General features: G+C 38.0%; 1 non-coding gene across 1 annotated transcript; it reads left to right on the forward strand.

Moving 5' to 3' along the window:
- The first annotated feature begins 618 nt into the window (after window positions 1–618).
- Window positions 619–726, forward strand: LOC130953044 (small nucleolar RNA R71). Its single transcript, XR_009075217.1, has one exon. It is a non-coding gene; the product is annotated as a small nucleolar RNA R71 (small nucleolar RNA).
- The last annotated feature ends 21,207 nt before the right edge of the window (window positions 727–21,933 follow it).

Genomic DNA, 21,933 nt, shown 5'->3' on the forward strand with positions numbered 1-21,933 from the left:
ACTTTGAGTGGTTTTGACTAGATCAGAGACCATGGTTGCTAAGTCAGAGTGACTCTGCTTAGAATTCTCTATCTGTTGCTGAGAAGATGATGGAAAAGGCTTGCCATTGCTAAACCTGTTTCTTCCACCATTATTGTTGTTGAAACCTTGTTGAGGTCTCTGTTGATCCTTTCATGAGAGATTTGGATGATTTCTCCATGAAGAATTATAGGTGTTTCCATAGGGTTCTCCCATGTAATTCACCTCTTCCATTGAAGGGTTCTCAGGATCATAAGCTTCTTCTTCAGATGAAGCGTCCTTAGTATTGCCTGGTGCAGCTTGCATTCCAGACAGACTTTGAGAAATCAAATTGACTTGCTGAGTCAATATCTTATTCTGAGCCAATATGGCATTCAGAATATCAATCTCAAGAACTCCTTTCTTCTGATTTGTCCCATTGTTCACAGGATTCCTTTCAGAAGTGTACATGAATTGGTTATTTGCAACCATTTCAATGAGCTCTTGAGCTTCTGCAGGCGTCTTCTTCAGATGAAGAGATCCTCCAGCAGAGCTATCCAATGACATCTTGGATAGTTCAGACAGACCATCATAGAAAATACCTATGATGCTCCATTCAGAAAGCATATCAGAGGGACACTTTCTGATCAATTGTTTGTATCTTTCCCAAGCTTCATAGAGGGATTCTCCTTCCTTCTGTCTGAAGGTTTGGACTTCCACTCTAAGCTTACTCAATTTTTGAGGTGGAAAGAACTTTGCCAAGAAGGCATTGACTAGCTTTTCCCAAGAGTTCAGGCTTTCTTTAGGTTGTGAATCCAACCATATCCTAGCTCTGTCTCTTACAGCAAAAGGGAATAGCATAAGTCGGTAGACCTCAGGGTCAACCCCATTAGTCTTGACAGTGTCACATATTTGCAAGAACTCAGCTAAAAACTGATGAGGATCTTCCAATAGAAGTCCATGGAACTTGCAATTCTGTTGCATTAGAAAAACTAATTGAGGCTTAAGCTCAAAGTTGTTTGCTCCAATGGCAGGGATTGAGATGCTTCTCCCATAGAATTCGGGAGTAGGTGCAGTAAAGTCACCCAGCACCTTCCTTGCATTGTTGGCATTGTTGTTGTTTTCGGCTGACATGGGTTCTTCTTGTTTGAAGATTTTTGTTAGGTCCTCTACAGAGAGTTGTGCCTTAGCTTCTCTTAGCTTTCGCTTCAAGGTCCTTTCAGGTTCAGGGTCAGCCTCAACAAGAATGCTTTTGTTTTTGCTCCTGCTCATATGAAAGAGAAGAGAACAAGAAAGTATGGAATCCTCTATGTCACAGTATAGAGACTCCTTGAGGTGTCAGAGGAAAAGAAAAATAGAAGGAAGAAGTAGAAGAATTCGAACTTATCAAGAGAGATGGAGTTCGAATTGTTCATTGAGGAATAGTGTTAGTCCATAAATAGAAGGATGTGAGAAGAGGGGAAGAAATTTTCAAAAATTAAGTAAAAGATTTTAAAAATATTTTGAAAAATAGTAATTGATTTTCGAAAACCAAGAGTGGAAAAGAAATCAAGTGATTTTTGAAAAAGATTTTGAAATTAGAAATTAAAAAGATATGATTGAAAACTATTTTGAAAAAGATGTGAGAAAAAGATATGATTGAAAAGTTATGGTTTTAAAAAGATATGATTGAAAATATATGATTTGAAAAACAATTTAAAAAGATTTGATTTTAAAAATTAATGACTTGGCTAACAAGAAAAGATATGATTCAGACATTAAACCTTTCTCAACAGAAAATGCAACATACTTGAAATGTTGAATCAATTCATTAATTGATAGCAAGTATTTTTGAAAATGGAAAGAAATTGATTTTGAAAAAGATTTAATTGAAAATATATGATTTGAAAAAGATTTGATTTTGAAAAATTTTGAAAACCTGAAAAAAAAAATCTGAATTGAAAACAGAATCCTCCCTCTTGTGCCATCCTGGCGTTAAACGCCCAGAATGGTGCACATTCTGGCGTTTAACGCCCAAAGCACTACCCTTTTGGGCGTTAAACGCCCAACCAGGCACCCTGGCTGGCGTTTAAACGCCAGTTTGCCTTCCTCACTGGGCGTTTTGAATGCCCAGCTTTTTCTATGTAATTCCTCTGCTGAATGTTCTGAATCTTCAATTCTCTGTATTATTGACTTGAAAAGACACAAATTAAAAATTTTTTGGATTTTTGATGATGAGGAATAATCAAAATACAACTAAAATCAAATAACAATGCATGCAAGACACCAAACTTAGTAGTTTGTATACCATTGACACTAACAAAATGAGAATGCATATGAGAAACAACAAAACACTCAAGTCAAGAGAATTTAAAGATCAGAGCAAGGAAATCATCAAGAACATCTTGAAGATCACTTAAGACACATGAATGAATGCAAGAAGAATAGAAACATGCAATTGACACCAAACTTAACATGAGACTCTAGACTCAACAAGAAACACACAATATTTTTGGTTTTTATGATTTTGTAATTTTTTTTGGATTTTTCGAAAATTAAGTGGAAAAGAAAATAAAGATATCAAAATTCTTAATGAGAATTCCAGGAATCATGCAATGTTAGTCTAAAGCTTCAGTCTAAAGAAATTAGACATGGCTAGCCAAGCTTCAGCAGGACATTACATTCAAGAGCTAAATTGATGAGAATCAATCAGCTTTGGTGATGATAAAAACATCACCTTGAAACACTAGAATTCATTCTTAAGAACTCTGAAAAATACCTAATCTAAGCAACAAGATGAACCGTCAGTTGTCCATACTCGAAACAATCCCCGGCAACGGCGCCAAAAACTTGGTGCACGAAATTGTGATATCTACTTTTCACAACTCAAACAGTCCCCGGTAATGGCTCCAAAGACTTGGTGCTCAATACCATGGTCTAAACATAATTTCACAACTTCGCACAACTAACCAACAAGTGCACTGGGTCGTCCAAGTAATAAACCTTACGCGAGTAAGGGTCGATCCCACGGAGATTGTTGGTATGAAGCAAGCTATGGTCACCTTGTAAATCTTAGTCAGGCAGATTCAAATGGTTATGGATGATATATGAATAAAACATAAAGATAGAGGTACTTATGCATTTCATTGGTGAGAATTTCAGATAAGCGAATGGAGATGCTTTGTCCCTTCCGTCTCTCTGCTTTCCTACTGTCTTCATCCAATCCTTCTTACTCCTTTCCATGAAAAGCTGTATGTTGGGCATCACCGTTGTCAGTGGCTACAATCCCGTCCTCTCAGTGAAAATGTTCAACGCACCCTGTCACGGCACGGCTAATCATCTGTCGGTTCTCAATCAGGTTGGAATAGAATCCATTGATTCTTTTGCGTCTGTCACTAACGCCCAGCCTTCAGGAGTTTGAAGCTCGTCACAGTCATTCAATCATTGAATCCTACTCAGAATACCACAGACAAGGTTTAGACCTTCCGGATTCTCTTGAATGCCGCTATCAATTCTAGCTTATACCACGAAGATTCTAATTAAGGAATCCAAGAGATAAACATTCAAGCCTTGTTTGCTTGTAGAACGGGAGTGGTTGTCAGGCACGCGTTCATAAGTGAGAATGATGATGAGCGTCACATAATCATCACATTCATCAAGTTCTTGAGTGCGAATGAATATCTTGGAATAAGAACAAGCTGAATTGAATAGAAGAACAATAGTAATTGCATTAATACTCGAGGTACAGCAGAGCTCCACAACTTAATCTATGGTGTGTAGAAACTCCACCGTTGAAAATACATAAGAACAAGGTCTAGGCATGGCCGAATGGCCAGCCTCCCAAAGAGGGTTCAATCATAAAAACATGATTCAAAGATTTCTAAGATTGAAAGATCACAATACAATAGTAAAAGGTCCTATTTGTAGAGAACTAGTAGCCTAGGGTTTACAGAAATGAGTAAATGACATAAAAATCTACTTCCGGACCCACTTGGTGTGTGCTTGGGCTGAGCATTGAAGAATTTTCATGTAGAGACTTCTCTTGGAGTTAAACGCCAGCTTTTGTGCCAGTTTGGGCGTTTAACTCCCATTCTTGTGCCAGTTCCGGCGTTTAACGCCGGGCATTCTTGAGCTGATTTGAAACGCCGGTTTGGGCCATCAAATCTCGGGCAAAGTATGGACTATTATACATTGCTGGAAAGCCCAGGATGTCTAATTTCCAACGCCATTGAGGGCGCACCAATTGGGCTTCTGTAGCTCAAGAAAATCCACTTCGAGTGCAAGGTGGTCAGAATCCAACAGCATCTGCAGTCCTTTTCAGTCTCTGAATCAAATTTTTGCTCAGGTCCCTCAATTTCAGCCAGAAAATACCTGAAATCACAGAAAAACACACAAACTCATAGTAAAGTCCAGAAAAGTGAATTTTAACTAAAAACTAATAAAAATATAATAAAAACTAACTAAAACATACTAAAAACATACTAAAAACAATGCCAAAAAGCGTATAAATTATCCGCTCATCAAATAGAAACTAAGGCATGAATGTGTATAAAAAGGGAATGGGAAGTTAGGTTGCCTAGTTTGTGATTCGATTGATGTAGGTTGAGTTGGACACTTGAGCTAATCAAAGATCTAATTCCTTAGTCCACTTAGCCATATTTATCCTACCTTAACCCTAATCCCAACCTTCTAAAGACCTCATGATACTTGCACTCATGCATTACATATTTGTTGATTGTTAGATGAAAAGCAAATCCTTGAAAGCATGATTGGAAGGAAATTTGAGTGAATTGACCCTAGATACCAAGTGATTAGAGTGTATACAAACCTAGTGAGGGTTCAATTACATAACTCTATGTTTCCAAACTGCTTATCATGTATTCTTGCAAGTTGCTTCATTTTGATGAGTTAAATCAATTCTTTAGATTTTTGCTTGCACTGAGCTACTTCTTTGCTTTGCCCTAGTTACCTATATTTGCTTGGGAATTTGTTCATTTGTTTTTACCAATTTCATATATATATATATATATATATATATATATATATATATATATATATATATATATATAGTATACTTGCATGTATATAGATAGTTGCATTCAATAAGTTGATTATCCTTTTTATCATTCTCCTTGTTGGTTTAGCATGAGAACATGCTATTGTTTAAGTGTGGGGGAATTGATGAGTCCATATTTTTCGATATATTTTGGCTTGATTTGAATGGATTCTAGCACATGAACTCACACTTAAGCACCCAAATAGCATACTTTTGTGTTTCGTCCCTAATTTGATCCTAAATGTGAAAATATGTGTTTTAATGCTTAGATTAGTGATTTTTAATTCCACTTTTATGTCATTTGATGCCATGATATGTTTGTTGTGTGATTTCAGGTCATTTAGGCAAGAATGGATGGTTAAAAGTGGGAGAAAGCATGTACAAGAGAGAAAACATGAAGAAAACAAGGAAAATCACACTCAGCGAATAATTTCTATGTGTGCGTGTGCACAAGTACCTGTTCGTACACACAGGAGGACTTTTAGCAAAGTGTGCGTACGCACAGAACGCACACATCTGTGCGTACGCACAGGACCCTACATGTGATTTCATTAATGAAACACGTGTTGCACGATTTTGGGGGCCTTTGGCCCAGTTTTGGAAGCTCCAATACTGAATGGGAAGTGCTATATCAAGAGGGATTGAAGCCATATGAAGTGCTATATCAATTGGATTTTGCCTCTTTAATTGTAAGTACTCTCAATTTCCTCTTCAATTACATTGTCTTTAGTTTCATTTTCTCTTGGTTCAAGTGCTTTTTCAATATTTGCAATTTTAAATTTCTTGAAGTTTTGATCAATGAATTTTATGTTTCATTCTCTCTTTATGTTTGATTGCTTGTTTATATTTGATTTTGTGAATGGTTGGTTATAGTTTTCCATTTTTCCTTACAATTTTCCATGTTTTACTTATATGCACACAAGGTGTTTGTGAAAATGCCAATTATGAGTTTTGAGTAGATTTTTACACCTTGGCTTGGGAATAGAGTTCCTAGGATACTAGAGTCACAATGTCCGACATTTAGTGGTAATTCTTGGGTAGTTAGTTGACTCTTGTTTCCATTGACGCTAGCTTTTTATCAACTAGTTTGGTAAGTTAGCTAGGACTTATGGATTAAGGTCAATTATGTTCGCTTGACTTACTCTTCGATGTTAGGGGCTAACTAGGCAAGATTGACTCATCATAATTATCATAGTTGTGGTTATGACGATGATAGGATTCCTTGGACCCTCTTATTCCTAAGTCAAGGCTCCTTATTGCATTTATAGCATTTTCATTAGTTTTGATCTTGTTTTCTCTTTACTTGCATTAATTCCAATTTTGATTATTGCTTAGTTCTTTTATTCTTAAGTTCTTTTAATCTTTCATTTCTCACTTGAAAACCCCTTTTTTTTCTTAACAACCAAGGAAGTAATACTTCAATTGTATCCTAGGGAAGAACGACCTAATGTTGAAGTACTCTTGATCTCGGTTATTATCCTTTGAATTTAAACTTTGATGTTTGGGATTTAATTGCAGGTTTGGACTATACTCATAACGAAAATATTTTTATCAAATTTCCGAATCGGTACGAATCCTAATTCATCAACAATCTTTTATCTTGAGAGGTGCTCCCCTGGCATATCCCCTAATTCTCGAAATCACATACCCCGAAAAAAAAAAAAACAAAGCCGAATATAAGAAGTAATAAATATAATAAATGAATACACCTAAAGGATCATATTATACACCTTACTTTGAATTGAAATACACCCAAATTTTAAAATGCAAAAAATATAATCAACTTACAATAAATTTATTTAGCTGCATTTTGGCTTTGGAGGGACACTCCTTGTGATAGAGGTCAAGTATATAAAATTTTTTCTTTCTTATGTCAGCCACGCACCCATATCCACCAATGCTCTGAATAGCAAACAGGTGCAAAAATATGAAACATGTCTACATTGAATAGTGTTTTAGTTTAATTCGCAGATAACCAAAGAATTGTGATAAGAAGTTTTAGAAATGAAAACTTACATATGGATGTGATGCTAATTTTTTCCAATCCAAAAAGGGTATAAACATTGGGTAGTCTTCGACCTTAAATGGCTTTTTGGATTTTGGCTGTAAGAACTCCCCAGCTGGATGATTTCTAATGGCCATATTCTGCAGCATTTATTAAACACCAAAAGAAAATTTTTAATACACCCAAAGATAACAAAATGCACCCAAATTTTAATACATTACACCTTACCACAATATTAGGTAGGAGACAGTAAATTTTTTCCTGGAATCTTTTAATATTTTCTTGGTTGAGGATCAGACACAACAGTGACTATCTAGAAAAACAAAATAGCCAAATTAATTACATCAATCAATATTACAGTCACATGTCATAACATAATCATTAATCTTATTCTAATCTTACATCAGCTTCGATATGTGAAGTAGCTTTTAGAGATGCAAAGTGGACTCTTGACGATACCAATGGTTGATGGGCATTGAGTGTGCAAAGTGGATCATACTCATCAGTATTTTCGTCTCCATATGTCCTTATACGTGTGGCCCAGAGTTAGTATTTTTCTTTCATTTTGGTCCACATTAAATTTCTCCTTGTAGAAGTTTTAAATTTGTCAAAAATCTGGCCCACAAAGGAAATTCTCTAGGTACATAGGATGCTGTCCGGGCCATCATCAATAGTGCAGTAGCAATGGCTTTAGGGGCTGGATCACTACGTGTTGACATATATCGTACTATAAGAATAAGAATAAGAATAGACGAATGATATTGAAAACCAAGTTTTGTAAAACCCGGTTAATTAACGGCTAATTAACCCATAAATGAGAATTTATTCTAGAAAGGCTAAAATATGATTTTTATGGCTAAATGTGATAGAGGAGACTAAGACGAGAATTTTGGTACCAATATTATAGAATTCGGACCAAGATTGGACCGAACGGGCCAAACCGGGCCAACCGGACCCAAAGTGGGCCCTTGGCCCAACATAACTAGACCAAAACCCTAGTTTTCAGCACTCTCTCTCCTCACTTGTTACACACACACGCTGAAATTAGAGAGAAAGGGGGAGAAGAACACTCTCTCAAGTTCTTTCTCTCACTTGATCTTCAAACCACCATAACTTTTGATCTAGAGCTCCGATTGCCGCTCCGTTTGCGGCCACGCGTTCACCGCGAAGAGCTCTACAAAACCCATACAACTAATCTTGAGGTAAGCCACGTGTTTCTGTTCGAAATTCCAGCCCTCATTTTCGAGTTTTATGAGCAAAAATGTTGAGATTTTGGGCTCTTTGATGTTATAGGATCCAACTCTCTTGAAGGAGAAGGTTAATCTTATCTCCTTGGACCTTGGGTGTGGTAAGATTCTCAACCCTAGTGTGATTTGTTGTTCTATGATGTTTGGGTATTGAGATGTTGTGTATGGGTATGATGGTTGTGGCTTAGGTTGTGTATGTATGGATATTGGAGCTTGATTGGTGACTTTGAAAAGCTTGGAAAGGGTTTGGTGGTGAAAAATCTGTTCTTGGAGGTGTTGAGGCCTTGAGGGCTTGTGGATAAGTGGTTTGGAAGTGCTCCGGGGGAGCTTGGGAAAATCGGCTAAGGTATGGTTTCGGTTTCCCGTATCTAATATGTAATGTGGTAGGAAATACTTAGGCTAGAGGCCCTAAGATAGGCATTGAATGGTTGATGTTGTTGAATGATTGAGATATATGATGTGGTCATATATGTGATGATGATTATTGATGCCTTGATGGTATGATGTATGAGAAATATGCATGTTGTGATATATGCTTGATGATTGGTTATGGTTGAATTGTGGGTTGAACCATGTTGATGGTGAGTATGATATTGATTATGTACAATGATGATTTATTGGAATTGGTGTTGTTGAAATTGGCATGAGGAAGAGTATATGAGATGTCAATATGTTTGAGTTTGAGCCACTTGGGTGAAGTGGGTTAAAATGATGAGATAGTGATTTTGGTAAATTGTGGTAATGTGTCAATGTGTGAGTTGAGGAGGCTTGATGTTGAATTTGATACATTTTGATTGATTTCAAAGAAAAGGGATGAAAATGGCATGTTTTGATTGATTTTGAAAAGAGTTGAAAATGGCTTGTTTTGAAAATGGCATATTGTGGTTTTGTATGAAAATATGGTTTTTGGGCATACTTTGATGGGACATAACTTGGACTACGGATCTCTGTTTTGTACCAAATCTGTTTAGAAATGAAATTGGATCCGAGATGTCCATGCCGTTCGAAGAACGGGTGAAAAACGATTTAAAATGAGGAAGTTATGCCCGTTGGAAGGTTGGGGTTTAAACCTGTGAATTCTGCAGCTTTTAACTTAGAAAATTTTTAGCAGAATGACCCCTTGCGCGTGGGCGCACCTGGCGCGTACGCGCCGTTCTTCCGAAAAGTGCCATCCACGCGTGCGCGTGATGTGCGCAGGCGCGCCGATTGTGCTGCACCCAATGCCCAGCCATTTTCCAGAGAGTTATGCCAGAACTGTGCCAGTATTGTGCCTGGGGCACGAGAACACCCGCGCGTACGCGTGGTTGACGCGTGCGCGTCGATTGGCAAATCTTTAATCCACGCGTTAGCGTGCATGACGCTTGCGCGTCGAAGAGTTTTTGAGACCATCCACGCGTGCGCATGGAGTGCGCGTACGCGTGGCCCTGTTTTCATCCCAAAGTTGATTTTTGAGTTTTAAAAGCCAAATCTCATACTTCTAAGCCTCCGATCTCACCATTTATGTCTTAATTCATTATGACATGCCTAGCTATTAAAAAGGGGCTAGTGAATGAGGTAACTTGCGAGTGAAGCAAGGGAAAAATGAATGATCAAAGAGGATCAAGATGATTATGTGAGATGCGGAGGATGGTGGTGGAAGTGCTTGTTATGCCATGGGCCGAAAGGCTATAATTGTTAATGAAACGGCTGGTTATAGATTTAACCGTGAGCCGGAAAGGCCGTGTATGATATGAATATTGGCTGGTTCTGGATTGAACCGTGAGCCGGATGGCTGATATGGATGTTGATCCATGGATGAGAATTCATGCATGTTTATGCTGAATTATTGATAATTGAGATTTGCACTTCCACTATCAAAGGCACGAGATCCCTGGGAGAAAGCAGTGGCTAGCCACCACGTGCTCCAGGTGGAGGCTCGAGACTCTGTTGACCCTATGTCGTAAGTGTGGCCGGGCACTGTGAAAGACCCGGATGAGCTCGCCCCCGAAATATTCACCAGTGAGGGTGATGGATATGGATCATGTTTATGATCAAGTTTATAACGAGTATAACTCGAGTTGGGGATGCGCGACAGAGGGACAGTCCAATGGTTAGCGACCAGGACTTGTCGGGTTGGCTCTATAACCGACAAGATGATATCATCGGCCACTAGGGACAGGCATTCATCATATGCATACTATGTGAATTGTTTGAGATTGCCTATTTGACTGCATATTACTTGCTAATTGTCTAAATGTCTTAACTGCTCCTATTTGTATATTCTTTGTCTGATATAACTGTGTTTGCTATAATATACTCCTGCTGGTGGTTGGGAGGTTTGAAGGAACTGGAAAGGGAAGTATTAGTTAGACTGAAGAATCTTTAGTCGGATGCCCTTATATGGTTTAGCTTGTTTATAAGCTTTGATATTATCTGGAGGAAGTTCTAGGATTGCCTTTGGCTTTCCTCTATTATTATGTATTATATATGTGGAAGCTGTTACCATGCTGGGGACCTCTGGTTCTCACCCATGCGGATTTTGTGGTTTTCAGATGCAGGACGTGAGGTTTCCCGCTGAGGCATGCTGGAGACTTCTAGATTTGCGAAGATTCCTTGCTCTTGGAGACTCTGTTTAGTTTATATGTTTTGCTTAGATACTTTTATCTCCATTAAATAATACAAACTGTGATGACTCCTCTTATGGGAGATTTTAGAGAATAGGTTTTATGTATTTGTGTCCCTTTGGGTTTCCTTTGGGGTTTTCCTTATTTTATCATATGTATATACTGCTATGCTCGGACCGGTTATCTTCGCAGCCGGATCTTGAGTCTTGATATTCCCGTTTTTGACACTCCTTTGTATATATATAATCTCGCGTTGGTTTATCCTTGTTCGTTACGTTATCGATCGGAGGGTTGCGCTTTTGAGTTGCGGTTTTTGTTTACCCCTTTTTCTACAAAGGCTCCTAGTTATAATCAATCATTCATACTACTATACGTACTAAATTTTTATTTTAGAGGTCGTAATACCTTGCCATCTCTGAATTATGACTTAAGCATAAGACTCTGTATGGTAGGGTGTTACAAGTTTTATTGTGCTGAACTTACATTTTAGATGGAGCTGGTGGCACCGTCAGTGTACTTTCATCAACTTTTTTGGGGTTGTGGAGTGCTGCGGGGTTAGAGAAAAGGAATCAAATTATAAAAAATCAATTACACTCAATTTTTAAGATATACACCCAAATAAGAAAACATTATACCCAAACAATAACAAAATACACCCAAATATTTTTCCTCACCTCTCTGTTGGGAGTGATGGTTCAAATGGTGACACAGGACTTGCTGATGTTGTCTGGGATGAAGACATGCATAGTTGAATTGGAACTCTAAACAAGAAAAAAATAAAATGTTAAGAAAGCCCTTTAAAATAGATTATTAGAAGGTTGAAATTTAGTTATAAAACTTACATATTAAGCGGTTGAGAGGGCGGTTGAAAAATGATCATCTGTTATTGAGTTGGGTCAGTCACTGATTCTTCTTCCCGTCTTAACCTGAAATCCACCCAAATAAGAAGACAATGCATCCAAATAATAGCCAGATACACCTGGAAAGGCTCTTTTTTTAGAACTTACATAGTTGCAGATTTTTTTTCTGCCTTTTTTTCTTGAATAAAACATTAAAGGGCTCTTTATTCTGAAAATAATATATACAGGATTAGAAGAATATGGTAAAAAAAGAATTTAAAAAATGGTATTAGAAAAAGAAATTACATGCAATCCGAAGGTTTGTTTACACAGCTTTGATCCGTCTGTCCTTAAGACAAAGGATCAGTCTCGTTTGCTAAGTTTACCTCCGTCATTCTAAGTATAGAATAAATATCATTCATTAAAAATATTATTTAGTTATATCAGGATATCAAAATTCTATCAATTAAAGGAAGAATAATAATCAGCAACCAAAACACCTTAAAAAGGGTAATACACACCCAAATTCAACATACCCTTGTGTAACAGCCTCTTCATTTGTCTTCTTCTTTTTTGATTGTCTTAAAAATTCTTTTATTATTTCAGTTCCAATTTCAGTTCTGACAGTACATTCAAAAGTACATGTTAACAAAATATAGTTTTGATTATAGAGTGTAAGATAGCTTTAGAAAGTATCTTATCCATCATAGGAATGAATTTCTTCTTTTGAAGATGAATCCTTAATTATATAATTTCTTTTTTTGGATTGCGTCCTGAAAATCAAAAAATTATGAATTAGACAAATACAACAATATTGATGATGAGATACTCTCGAAAACAGTGCATACTTTTTGGTGGGAGTGTGATTTTTTTCTTTGATTTTTGTTTTTTAATTGGCAACAATTCTTTATTTTTGAAATTAAATGAGAAATCCTCTGTTAATACATTAAATTTTGATATAAACAGAAAAAAAGTGATGATAATTTCAGAATCTTACTCATCATTGGGTTCACTTTTGCTTTCTGAACTGGAATCTTCTAAAATCTGCTTCTTCTTTCTGGATTCCATTCTGGAAAGCAAATAATCATTAGGAAAAAACACCCTAAAACTGATATAATAGACCCAAAAATATTACTTACTTTTTTGTCGTCCTTTTGGGTTGTTTCCTTCTAGATTCCTCTGAGTCTTCTTCCGACCCAAACTCAGAGGAAAAATCAACATCAGTCTCTGATGGATCACTCTCAGACGATGAACTTGGCTTCTTTTTTTGTTTTTTTTTTCTTTTCTTCTTTCTTTTTTTTTCATTTCTTTCAATTTCTTTTTTGTTTTTGCCATCTTGACGATGCCCTAAAATAGCAGAAATGTTAGTTTACATCATCTATATAAATAAAATACACCCAAATTAGAGAAGCTATTCTGTTCACTTACAATATGGCCATCTATCTCTTCTCTCATCCTTGCAACCAGCTGCTCTCTGTTCCAGCTGCTAACCCAGGGTAGTCTAGGGTTTTCTTCTCCTTTCTTGTCCTTGTTTTTTGCTAGATGGAAATAGATTATCATCAAGGCATAGAGGCATCCATCGATAGATTTTTTCTTTTTTCAGATGGTAATTTGTTATGCCTTTGATGATGAAATTCAGCACATGGGCTCACCAGTTGCCCTCCATTATTTTCTCCATCTCAAAAATTGGAGCTATATGCATGGGAGATACTTTGGTTATTATAGTTGGCAACAAGAACGTCATCTGAATATAGAGGATGAAAACCCTCTTGAACATAAGCTGAGCTTATTCGTTTTCAACACCGATACTCTTCATATCATCGGTCAGCTTCTTTAGAATGTTGCCCTAGAACCTTCTGAAAACCAGTTTGTTCTTTTAAAAAAGATTCTTATAACTCACTTTATCAGGAAATAGATCTCCTACAAAAAAGAAAACAATTTATTACTTGAAATGCACCCAAATATCACTCATATGCACCCAAATATCACTCATATGCACCTAAATTTATTACTTGATTACATGAGATCAGAATAAGATATTACAAAGAATATATTACAAAGAATAGAACTATAGAGGTTTTCTGTAATCAGTTACCTGATGCATTTGAGGCTAAGGGCAGCCTCTATTGTTTGGGTTTAACTTTAAAGGAACCATAGCTTGTTTCCAGTGTGTTTTTACCCAATTTAAAGGAGTTAGCCAACTCATTTAATAGTTTGTGAGGCACATTCATTAGCAGAATATGCATGAGTCCACCAAAATCTAATTCACGAACGATCTCTTTCTTTGGCTCGTTCATCTTTTCAAATTTTTCACTCAATAGTCTGGTGGCACACTTCAAGTCTTTGGTTTGCTGTAAACAAAGCAAAATTGGAGTCATTTAAATAACCTATATTTGTATTAGGAAAAATTGACTTGTTCTAAGATGTGTGTGTGTGTGCGCGCACGCGCGTGTGTGCTTCTGTGCGTGCATGCGTATGCGTGTGTGTGTGCACGCATGTGTGCTTACATTGTATTTTTTTTTACCTTAATTTTTGGTTGTCATTTTTACTGTAAGGAAAAAGAAATACTGTTAATAGATAAAAAATGCACCCAAATACCAGAGACATACACCCAAAAACCAGTCACGTACACCCAAATAACAGCCATATACACCCAAATCCAGTCCTATACACATTTTGTTTTATGAATTAAACGAAATTAAATGAGTTCAAAATTATATTCAACTCAGCCAAACATGTATAAAATGACATTATACGAGTTCAAAATGATATTTAAGTTTAAAATGCCACTAGAAGCACTAGTTACATTCAAAGTCCAACATATACACCCAGAAATGCGCCATACGGAGTTTATATGTATACAAACATACATAAAAAATATCCAAACATGCACAAAATAGAGTTTATATGTATACACCCAAAAATTATTTCACTAGAAGTACATAAAATAGCGTAAACGACTTGAAGAGTTTCATTAGAATAGTAATATGAGATCTAAACTAAGAACAGTGAAACAGAGAGAGAAATACGATGATATAGTGCTTCAATTTTGAAATCAGAAACAGAAATGTGAAAAACCTAGAAGAAAAATGAAATAGTACCTTGAATAATGTTTGTTCGTTCTTTTTGGTGTTTTTTGTAAGACCCGGTTAATTAACGACTAATTAACTCATAAATGATAATTTATTCTAGAAAGCCAAAAATGTGATTTTTATGGCTTAATATGATAGAGGAGATTGAGACGAGAATTTCAGTACCAATTTTATCGAAATCGGACCAAGATTGGACCGAACGGGCCAAACTGGGCCAACCGGACCCAAAGTGGGCCCTTGGCCCAACTAAACTAAACCAAAACCCTAGTTTTCAGCACTCTCTCTCCTTATTTGATAAACACACACGCTGAAATGGAGTAAGGGAGGGGAAGAACACTCTCTCAAACTTCTATCTCTCACTTGATCTTCAAACCACCATAACTTTTGATCTAGAGCTCCAATTGCCGCACCGTTTGTGGCCACACGTTCACCGTAGAGAGCTCTACAAAACTCATACAACCAATCTTGAGGTAATTTACGTTTTGGTCTTCGAATTTCCAGCCCTTGTTTTCGAGTTTTATGGACAAAATGTTGAGATTTTGGGCTCTTTGATGTTATAGGACCCAACTCTCTTGAAGGAGAAGATTAATCTTGTCTCCTTGGACCTTGGGTGTGGTAATATTCTCAACCCTAGTGTAATTTGTTGTTTTATGATGTTTGGGTATTGAGATGTTGTGTATGGGTATGATGATTGTGGCTTAGGTTGTGTATATGTGAATATTGGGGCTTGATTGAGACCTTGGAAAGTTTGAAAAGAGATTTTTGGTGGTAAAAATCTGTTCTTGGAGGTGTTGAGACCTAGAGGGCTTGTGGACAAGTGGTTTGGAAAATTGGCTAAGGTATGGTCTCGGTTTCTCGTATCTAATATGTAATGTGGTAGGAAATACTTAGGCTATAGGCCCTAAGATAGGTATTGAATTGTTGATGTTGTTAAATGGTTGAGATATATGATGTGGTCATATATGTGATGATGATTATTGATGCCTTGATGGTATGATGTATGAGAAATATGCGTGTTGTGATATATGCTTGATGATTGATTAAGGTTGAATTGTGGGTGAAACCTTGTTGATGGTGAGTATGATATTGATTATGTACAATGATGGTTGATTGGAAATGGTATTATTGGAAATTGGGATGAGATAGTATGTATGACATGTTTATGTGTTTGTCTCTTAGCCATTTAATTGAGAAGTGTTAAAATGGTGGGATGATATTTTGTGAATTGTGGTGAAGTGTTGATGTGTGAGTTGAGGAGGCTTGATGTTGATTTTGGTACATTTTGATTGATTTCAAAAAGGTTTGAAATTGGCATGTTTTGGTTGATTTTGAAAAGAGTTGAAAATGGCTTGTTTTGAAAATGGCATATTGTGGTTTTGTTTGAAAACATGGTTTTTGGGCATACTTTGACGGGACATAACTTGGACTACAGATCCCCGTTTTGTACCAAACTTATTTAGAAATAAAATTGGATCCGGGATGTCCATGCCGTTCGAAGAACGGGCGAAAAACGATTTAAAATGAGAAAGTTATGTCCATCGGAAGACTGGAGGTTGAATCTGTGAATTATGCAGCTTTTAACTTAGAAAAGTTTTAGCAGAATGACCCCCCACGCGTAGGCGCACTTGGTGCGTGCGCGTCGTTCTTCAAGAAGGCACCACCCACGCGTGCGCGTGGTGTGCGCGGGCGCGTCAATGTGATGCACCCAATGCCTAGCCTTTTTCCCGAGAGTTGTGCCAAAGTTGTGCCAGTTTTGTGCCTAGGGCACAAATGCACCCACGCCTGCGCGAGGCTGATGCGTACGCGTCATTGGCTATTTTTCAATCCACACGTCTGCGTGTATGACGCTTGCGCGTCGATGAGCTTTGTGGCCATCCGCGCGTGTGCGTGGAGTGCGCGTACGCGTGGCCCGTTTTCATCCCAAAGTTGATTTTTGAGTTTTAAAAGCCAAATCTCATACTTCTAAGCCTCTGATCTCACCACTTATGTCTTAAATCATTATGATAAGCCTAGCAATGAGAAAAGGAGCTAGTGAATGTGGTAACTTGCGAGTGAAGCAAGGGAAAAATGAATGATCAATGAGGATCAAAGATGATTATGTGAGATGCGGAGGATGGCGGTGGAAGTGCTTGTTATGCCATGGGCCGAAGGGCCGTAATTGTTAATGAATTGGTTGTTTATGGATTTAACCGTGAGCCGGATGGCTGGATTATTGCTATGTTACGACGGAGCCATGATTATGGCTAAGTATAAATGCATATATGTTGTTGAATGAATTGTGAATGTTTGCACTTCCACTATCGGAGATGAGAGTTTCCCTGGGAGAAAGTAGTGGCTAGCCACCACGTGCTCCAGGTTGAGACTCGAAGCTCTTTTGACCCTATGTCGTCAGGGTGGCCGGGCACTGTGAAAGCCTCGGATGAGCTCACCCCTATAAATATTCACCAGTGAGGGTGATGGATATGGATCATGATTATGATCAAGTTTATATTGAGTATTACTCGAGTTGGGGAGACACAACAGAGGGACAGTCCAATGGTTAGCTACCAGGACTTGTCGGGTTGGCTCTATAACTGACAGATGATATCATCAGCCATTAGGGACATGCATTCATCATATGCATTCTATGTGAATTGATTGAGATTGCCTATTTGACTGCATATTACTTGTTATTTGTCTAAATGCCTTATTTGTTCCTATTTGTATATCTCTTGTCTGATATAACTGTGTTTGCTATACTAAACTCCTGCTGGTGGTTGAGAGGTCTGAAGGAATTGGAAAGGGAAGTATTAGTTAAACTGAAGGATCTTTAGTCAGTTGCCACTTATGGTTTAGCTTGTTTATAAGCTTTGATTTTTATCTGGAGGAAGTTCTAGGATTGCCTTCGACTTTCCTCTATTATTATATATTATATATGTGGAAGCTGTTACCATGCTGGGAACCTCTGGTTCTCACCCATACGAATTTTGTGGTTTTCAGATGCAGGACGTGAGGTTTCTCGCTGAGGCATGCTGGAGACTTCTGGATTAGCAAAGATCCTTTGTTCTCGGGACTCTGTTTGATTTTATGTTTTCTCTTAGACACTTTTATCTCCATTGAATAATACAAACTGTGATGACTCCTCTTATAGGAGATTTTGGAGAATAGGTTCTCTGTCTTTGTGTCCCTTTGGGTTTCCTTGGGGTTTCCTTAATTTTTTTACTTGTATATATATGTTGCTATGCTAGAACCGGTTATCTTCGCAACCGGATTTTGAGTTTTGATATTCTCGTTTTTGACACTCTTTTGTATATATATAATCTCGTGTTGGTTTATCCTTGTTCGTTACATTATCGACCGAAGTGTTGCGCTTTTCGAGTTACGATTTTTGTTTACCCCCCTTTTTCTTAAAAAGGCTCCTAGTTATAATCATTTTTTCACAATACTACTCGTACTAAATTTTTATTTTAGAGGTCGTAATACCTTGCCATCTCTGAATTATGACTTAAGCATAAGACTCTGTATGGTAGGGTGTTACATTATGGTATCAGAGCAGTTCGTTCCTGTAGAGCCTGAGGGACGGACTGACTATGCTTCTGTGCATTCTCTATATGTGTGTTATGTGCTATTAGTATATCTGCTTGATATAATTGGCATAAACGTTCATGAGCATGCATTTAGGACTTTGAAGCACTAGACTTCCGATATTGAGACTGATCAACTTAATATCGATTGTTTGGTGTGTATAGGAACCAGATGGCGCCTCGTGGATACGGTAGAGGCCGTGGGAGAGGTCATACGAATGCTCGTGCACTGGAGATTAACCCTAATGACCCGATGAACTTTATGACTGTGTTGGAGAACATGGCTGCTACTATGCAAGCCACTGCTGAGGCTCTTGGTCAACAGATGAACAACCATGGTAATGACGGTGGTAGAGTTCAGGGCCCGATGACACTGGCAAACTTTTTGAAGGTTAATCCACCTAAGTTCAAGGGAACTACTAGCCCGACTGAAGCCGATACATGGTTTCAGGCTATGGAACGAGCACTGCAAGTGCAGGTGGTACCTGAAGGGCAGCGTGTTGAGTTCGCTACCTATTTACTCACTGGGGAAGCGTCACATTGGTGGCAAGGAATCCAACGTCTCCTGCAGCAGGGTGATGATTATATCACCTGGGATGTCTTCCGAGAGGAGTTCTATAAGAAGTACTTTCCGACTTTTGCTAGGACGGCCAAGGAGCTTGAATTACTGCAGCTGAAGCAGGGTAGTATGTTCGTATCTGAGTATATTGACAAGTTTGAGGAGCTGTTCAGGTTCTCTCGTATGTGTCAAGAGACTCCGGTGGAATATGAGGAATAGAAGTGTGTTAAGTATGAAAGAGGTCTCCTGAGCGATATTTTCAGTTCAGTGGGACCAATGGAGATTAGGACTTTCTCCGAGTTAGTGAACAAGTGTAGCGTTGCTGAAGAGTGTGTGAAGAAGGCAGCCATTGAGAGAGGAAGTCACAAAGGATTATTCCCGCAGAACCGAGGGAAGAGCTTTGCACCTAGAGGTCCATCTTTAAAGAGGGGAGGTTCTTTTAGGAGGCCCAACAACAATAACTCCCAAGGGAAAAGGTTTGGGAAGCAGCCTCAGAAGGATCAAGCTTGTACTAGGTGTGGAAGTCACCATCCGGGAGTACCATGCAAGGCCAGATGGGGTTTGTGCTACAATTGTGGAAAGGCGGGTGATGAGCGGATAATTTATACGCTTTTTGGCATTATTTTTAGGTAGTTTTTAGTAGGATCTAGCTACTTTTTGGGATGTTTTTATTAGTTTTTATGCAAAATTCATATTTCTGGACTTTACTATGAGTTTGTGTGTTTTTCTGTAATTTCAGGTATTTTCTGGCTGAAATTGAGGGACCTAAGCAAAAATCTGATTCAGAGGCTGACAAAAGACTGCTGATGCTGTTGGATTCTGACCTCCCTGCACTCAAAGTGGATTTTCTGGAGCTACAAAACTACAAATGGCGCGCTCTCAATTGCGTTGGAAAGTAGACATCCAGAGCTTTCTATCAATATATAATATTCTATACTTTGTTCAAGTTTTGATGATACAAACTGGCGTTCAAACGCCCCTTCTCTGCTCTATTCTGAAGTCAAAACGCCAGAACTGGCATAAAGGTTGGAGTTAAACGCCCAAACTGGCATAAAAGCTGGCGTTTAACTCCAAGAGAAGTCTCTACATGTGTAAAGCTCAATGCTCAACCCAAGCACACAACAAGTGGGCCCGGAAGTGGATTTCTGCATCATTCACCTATTTCTGTAAACCTTAGTAGCTAGTTTCATTATAAATAGGACCTCTTACTATTGTATTTTCATCTTTTGATCATCTTTTGATCTCCTGATCACATTTTGGGGGCTGGCCTCATGGCCATTCCTGGACCTTGTTCTTATGTATTTTCAACGGTGGAGTTTCTACACACCATAGATTAAGGGTGTGGAGCTCTGCTGTTCCTCGAGTATTAATGCAATTACTACTATTTTCTATTCAATTCAGCTTATTCTTGTTCTAAGATATTCGCTGCACTTCAACATGATGAATGTGATGATCCGTGACACTCATCATCATTCTCACCTATGAACGCGTGACTGACAACCACTTCCGTTCTACCTTAGATCGAGCGTGTATCTCTTAGCATCCATTCCGAAAGATCGGAGTCTTCGTGGTATAAGCTAGAATTATTGGCAACCATTCCTGAGATCTGAAAAGTCTAAACCTTGTCTGTGATATTCCGAGTAGGATCTGGAAAGGAATGACTGTGACGAGCTTGAAACTCGCGAGTGTTGGGCGTAGTGACAGACGCAAAATGATCACTGAATTCTATTCCAACATGATCGAGAACCGACAGATGATTAACCGTGCGGTGACAGCGCATTTGGACCATTTTCACTGAGGACGAGAGGTAGCCATTGACGCCGGTGAAACCCGAACATACAGCTTGCCATGGAAGGGAGTAAGAAGGATTGGATGGAGGCAGTAGGAAAGCAGAGATTCAAGAGGGATGAAGCATCTCCATGCGCTTATCTGAAATTCCCACTAATGATTTACATAAGTATCTCTATCTTTATCTTTATGTTTTATTTACCTTTTTAATTATCAAAACTCCATAACCCATTTGAATCCGCCTGACTGAGATTTACAAGGTGACCATAGCTTGCTTCAAGCCGACAATCTCTGTGGGATCGACCCTTACTCACGTAAGGTATTACTTGGACGACCCAGTGCACTTGCTGGTTAGTTGTGCGAAGTTGTGACAAAGTGTGATTCACGTTTGAGAGCTCCAAGTCTTTGGCACCATTGTTAATGAACACAATTTTGTGCACCAAGTTTTTGGCGTCGTTGCCGGGGATTGTTCGAGTTTGGACAACTGACGGTTCATCTTGTTGCTCAGATTGGGTAATTTTTATTTTCTTTTCAAAAAGTTTTCAAAAATCTTTCAAAAAAATGTCTTCTTTTTTCGTTTTTCCAAATATAATTTTCGAAAAAACAAAAAAAAATTATAAAATCATAAAAACCCAAAAAAATATTTCATGTTTCTTGTATGAAACTAGTGCCAAATTTTAAGTTTGGTGTCAATTGCATGATTTTTAATTGTCTTGCAATTTTCGAAACACATACATTGTGTTCTTGATGATCTTCAAGTCGTTCTTGATGAATTGCCTTGTTTGATCTTCATGACTTATTGAATTGCACTGCATGATGTTCTACATATGCATTCTTGCATTCATATGGCCCAAACATGAGAAAGTTCTAAGTTTAGTGTCCTCCATGTTTTCTTTCATTAAGAAAACTGAGTTTTTGATGTTCATCTTGATCTTCAAGATTATTCTTGGTGTTCATCTTGACGTTCATAATGTTCTTGCATATATCTTGTGCTTTGATCCAAGAATTAGATGTTTTGACTCATTTTGTTGTTTTTCAAAATTGAAAACATATCTTCTTGAATAAAGGATTTAGCAAAATGAATATCCAAGAACATAAAGCAGAGGAATTATAGAGAAAAAGCTGGGTGTTCAAAACGCACAGTGAAAAAGAAAAACTGGCGTTTAAATGCCAGCCAGGTGCCCTGGCTGGGCGTTTAAATGCCC

This window comes from Arachis stenosperma, chromosome 9, assembly GCF_014773155.1.
Source record: "Arachis stenosperma cultivar V10309 chromosome 9, arast.V10309.gnm1.PFL2, whole genome shotgun sequence".
Lineage (NCBI taxonomy): Eukaryota > Viridiplantae > Streptophyta > Magnoliopsida > Fabales > Fabaceae > Arachis > Arachis stenosperma.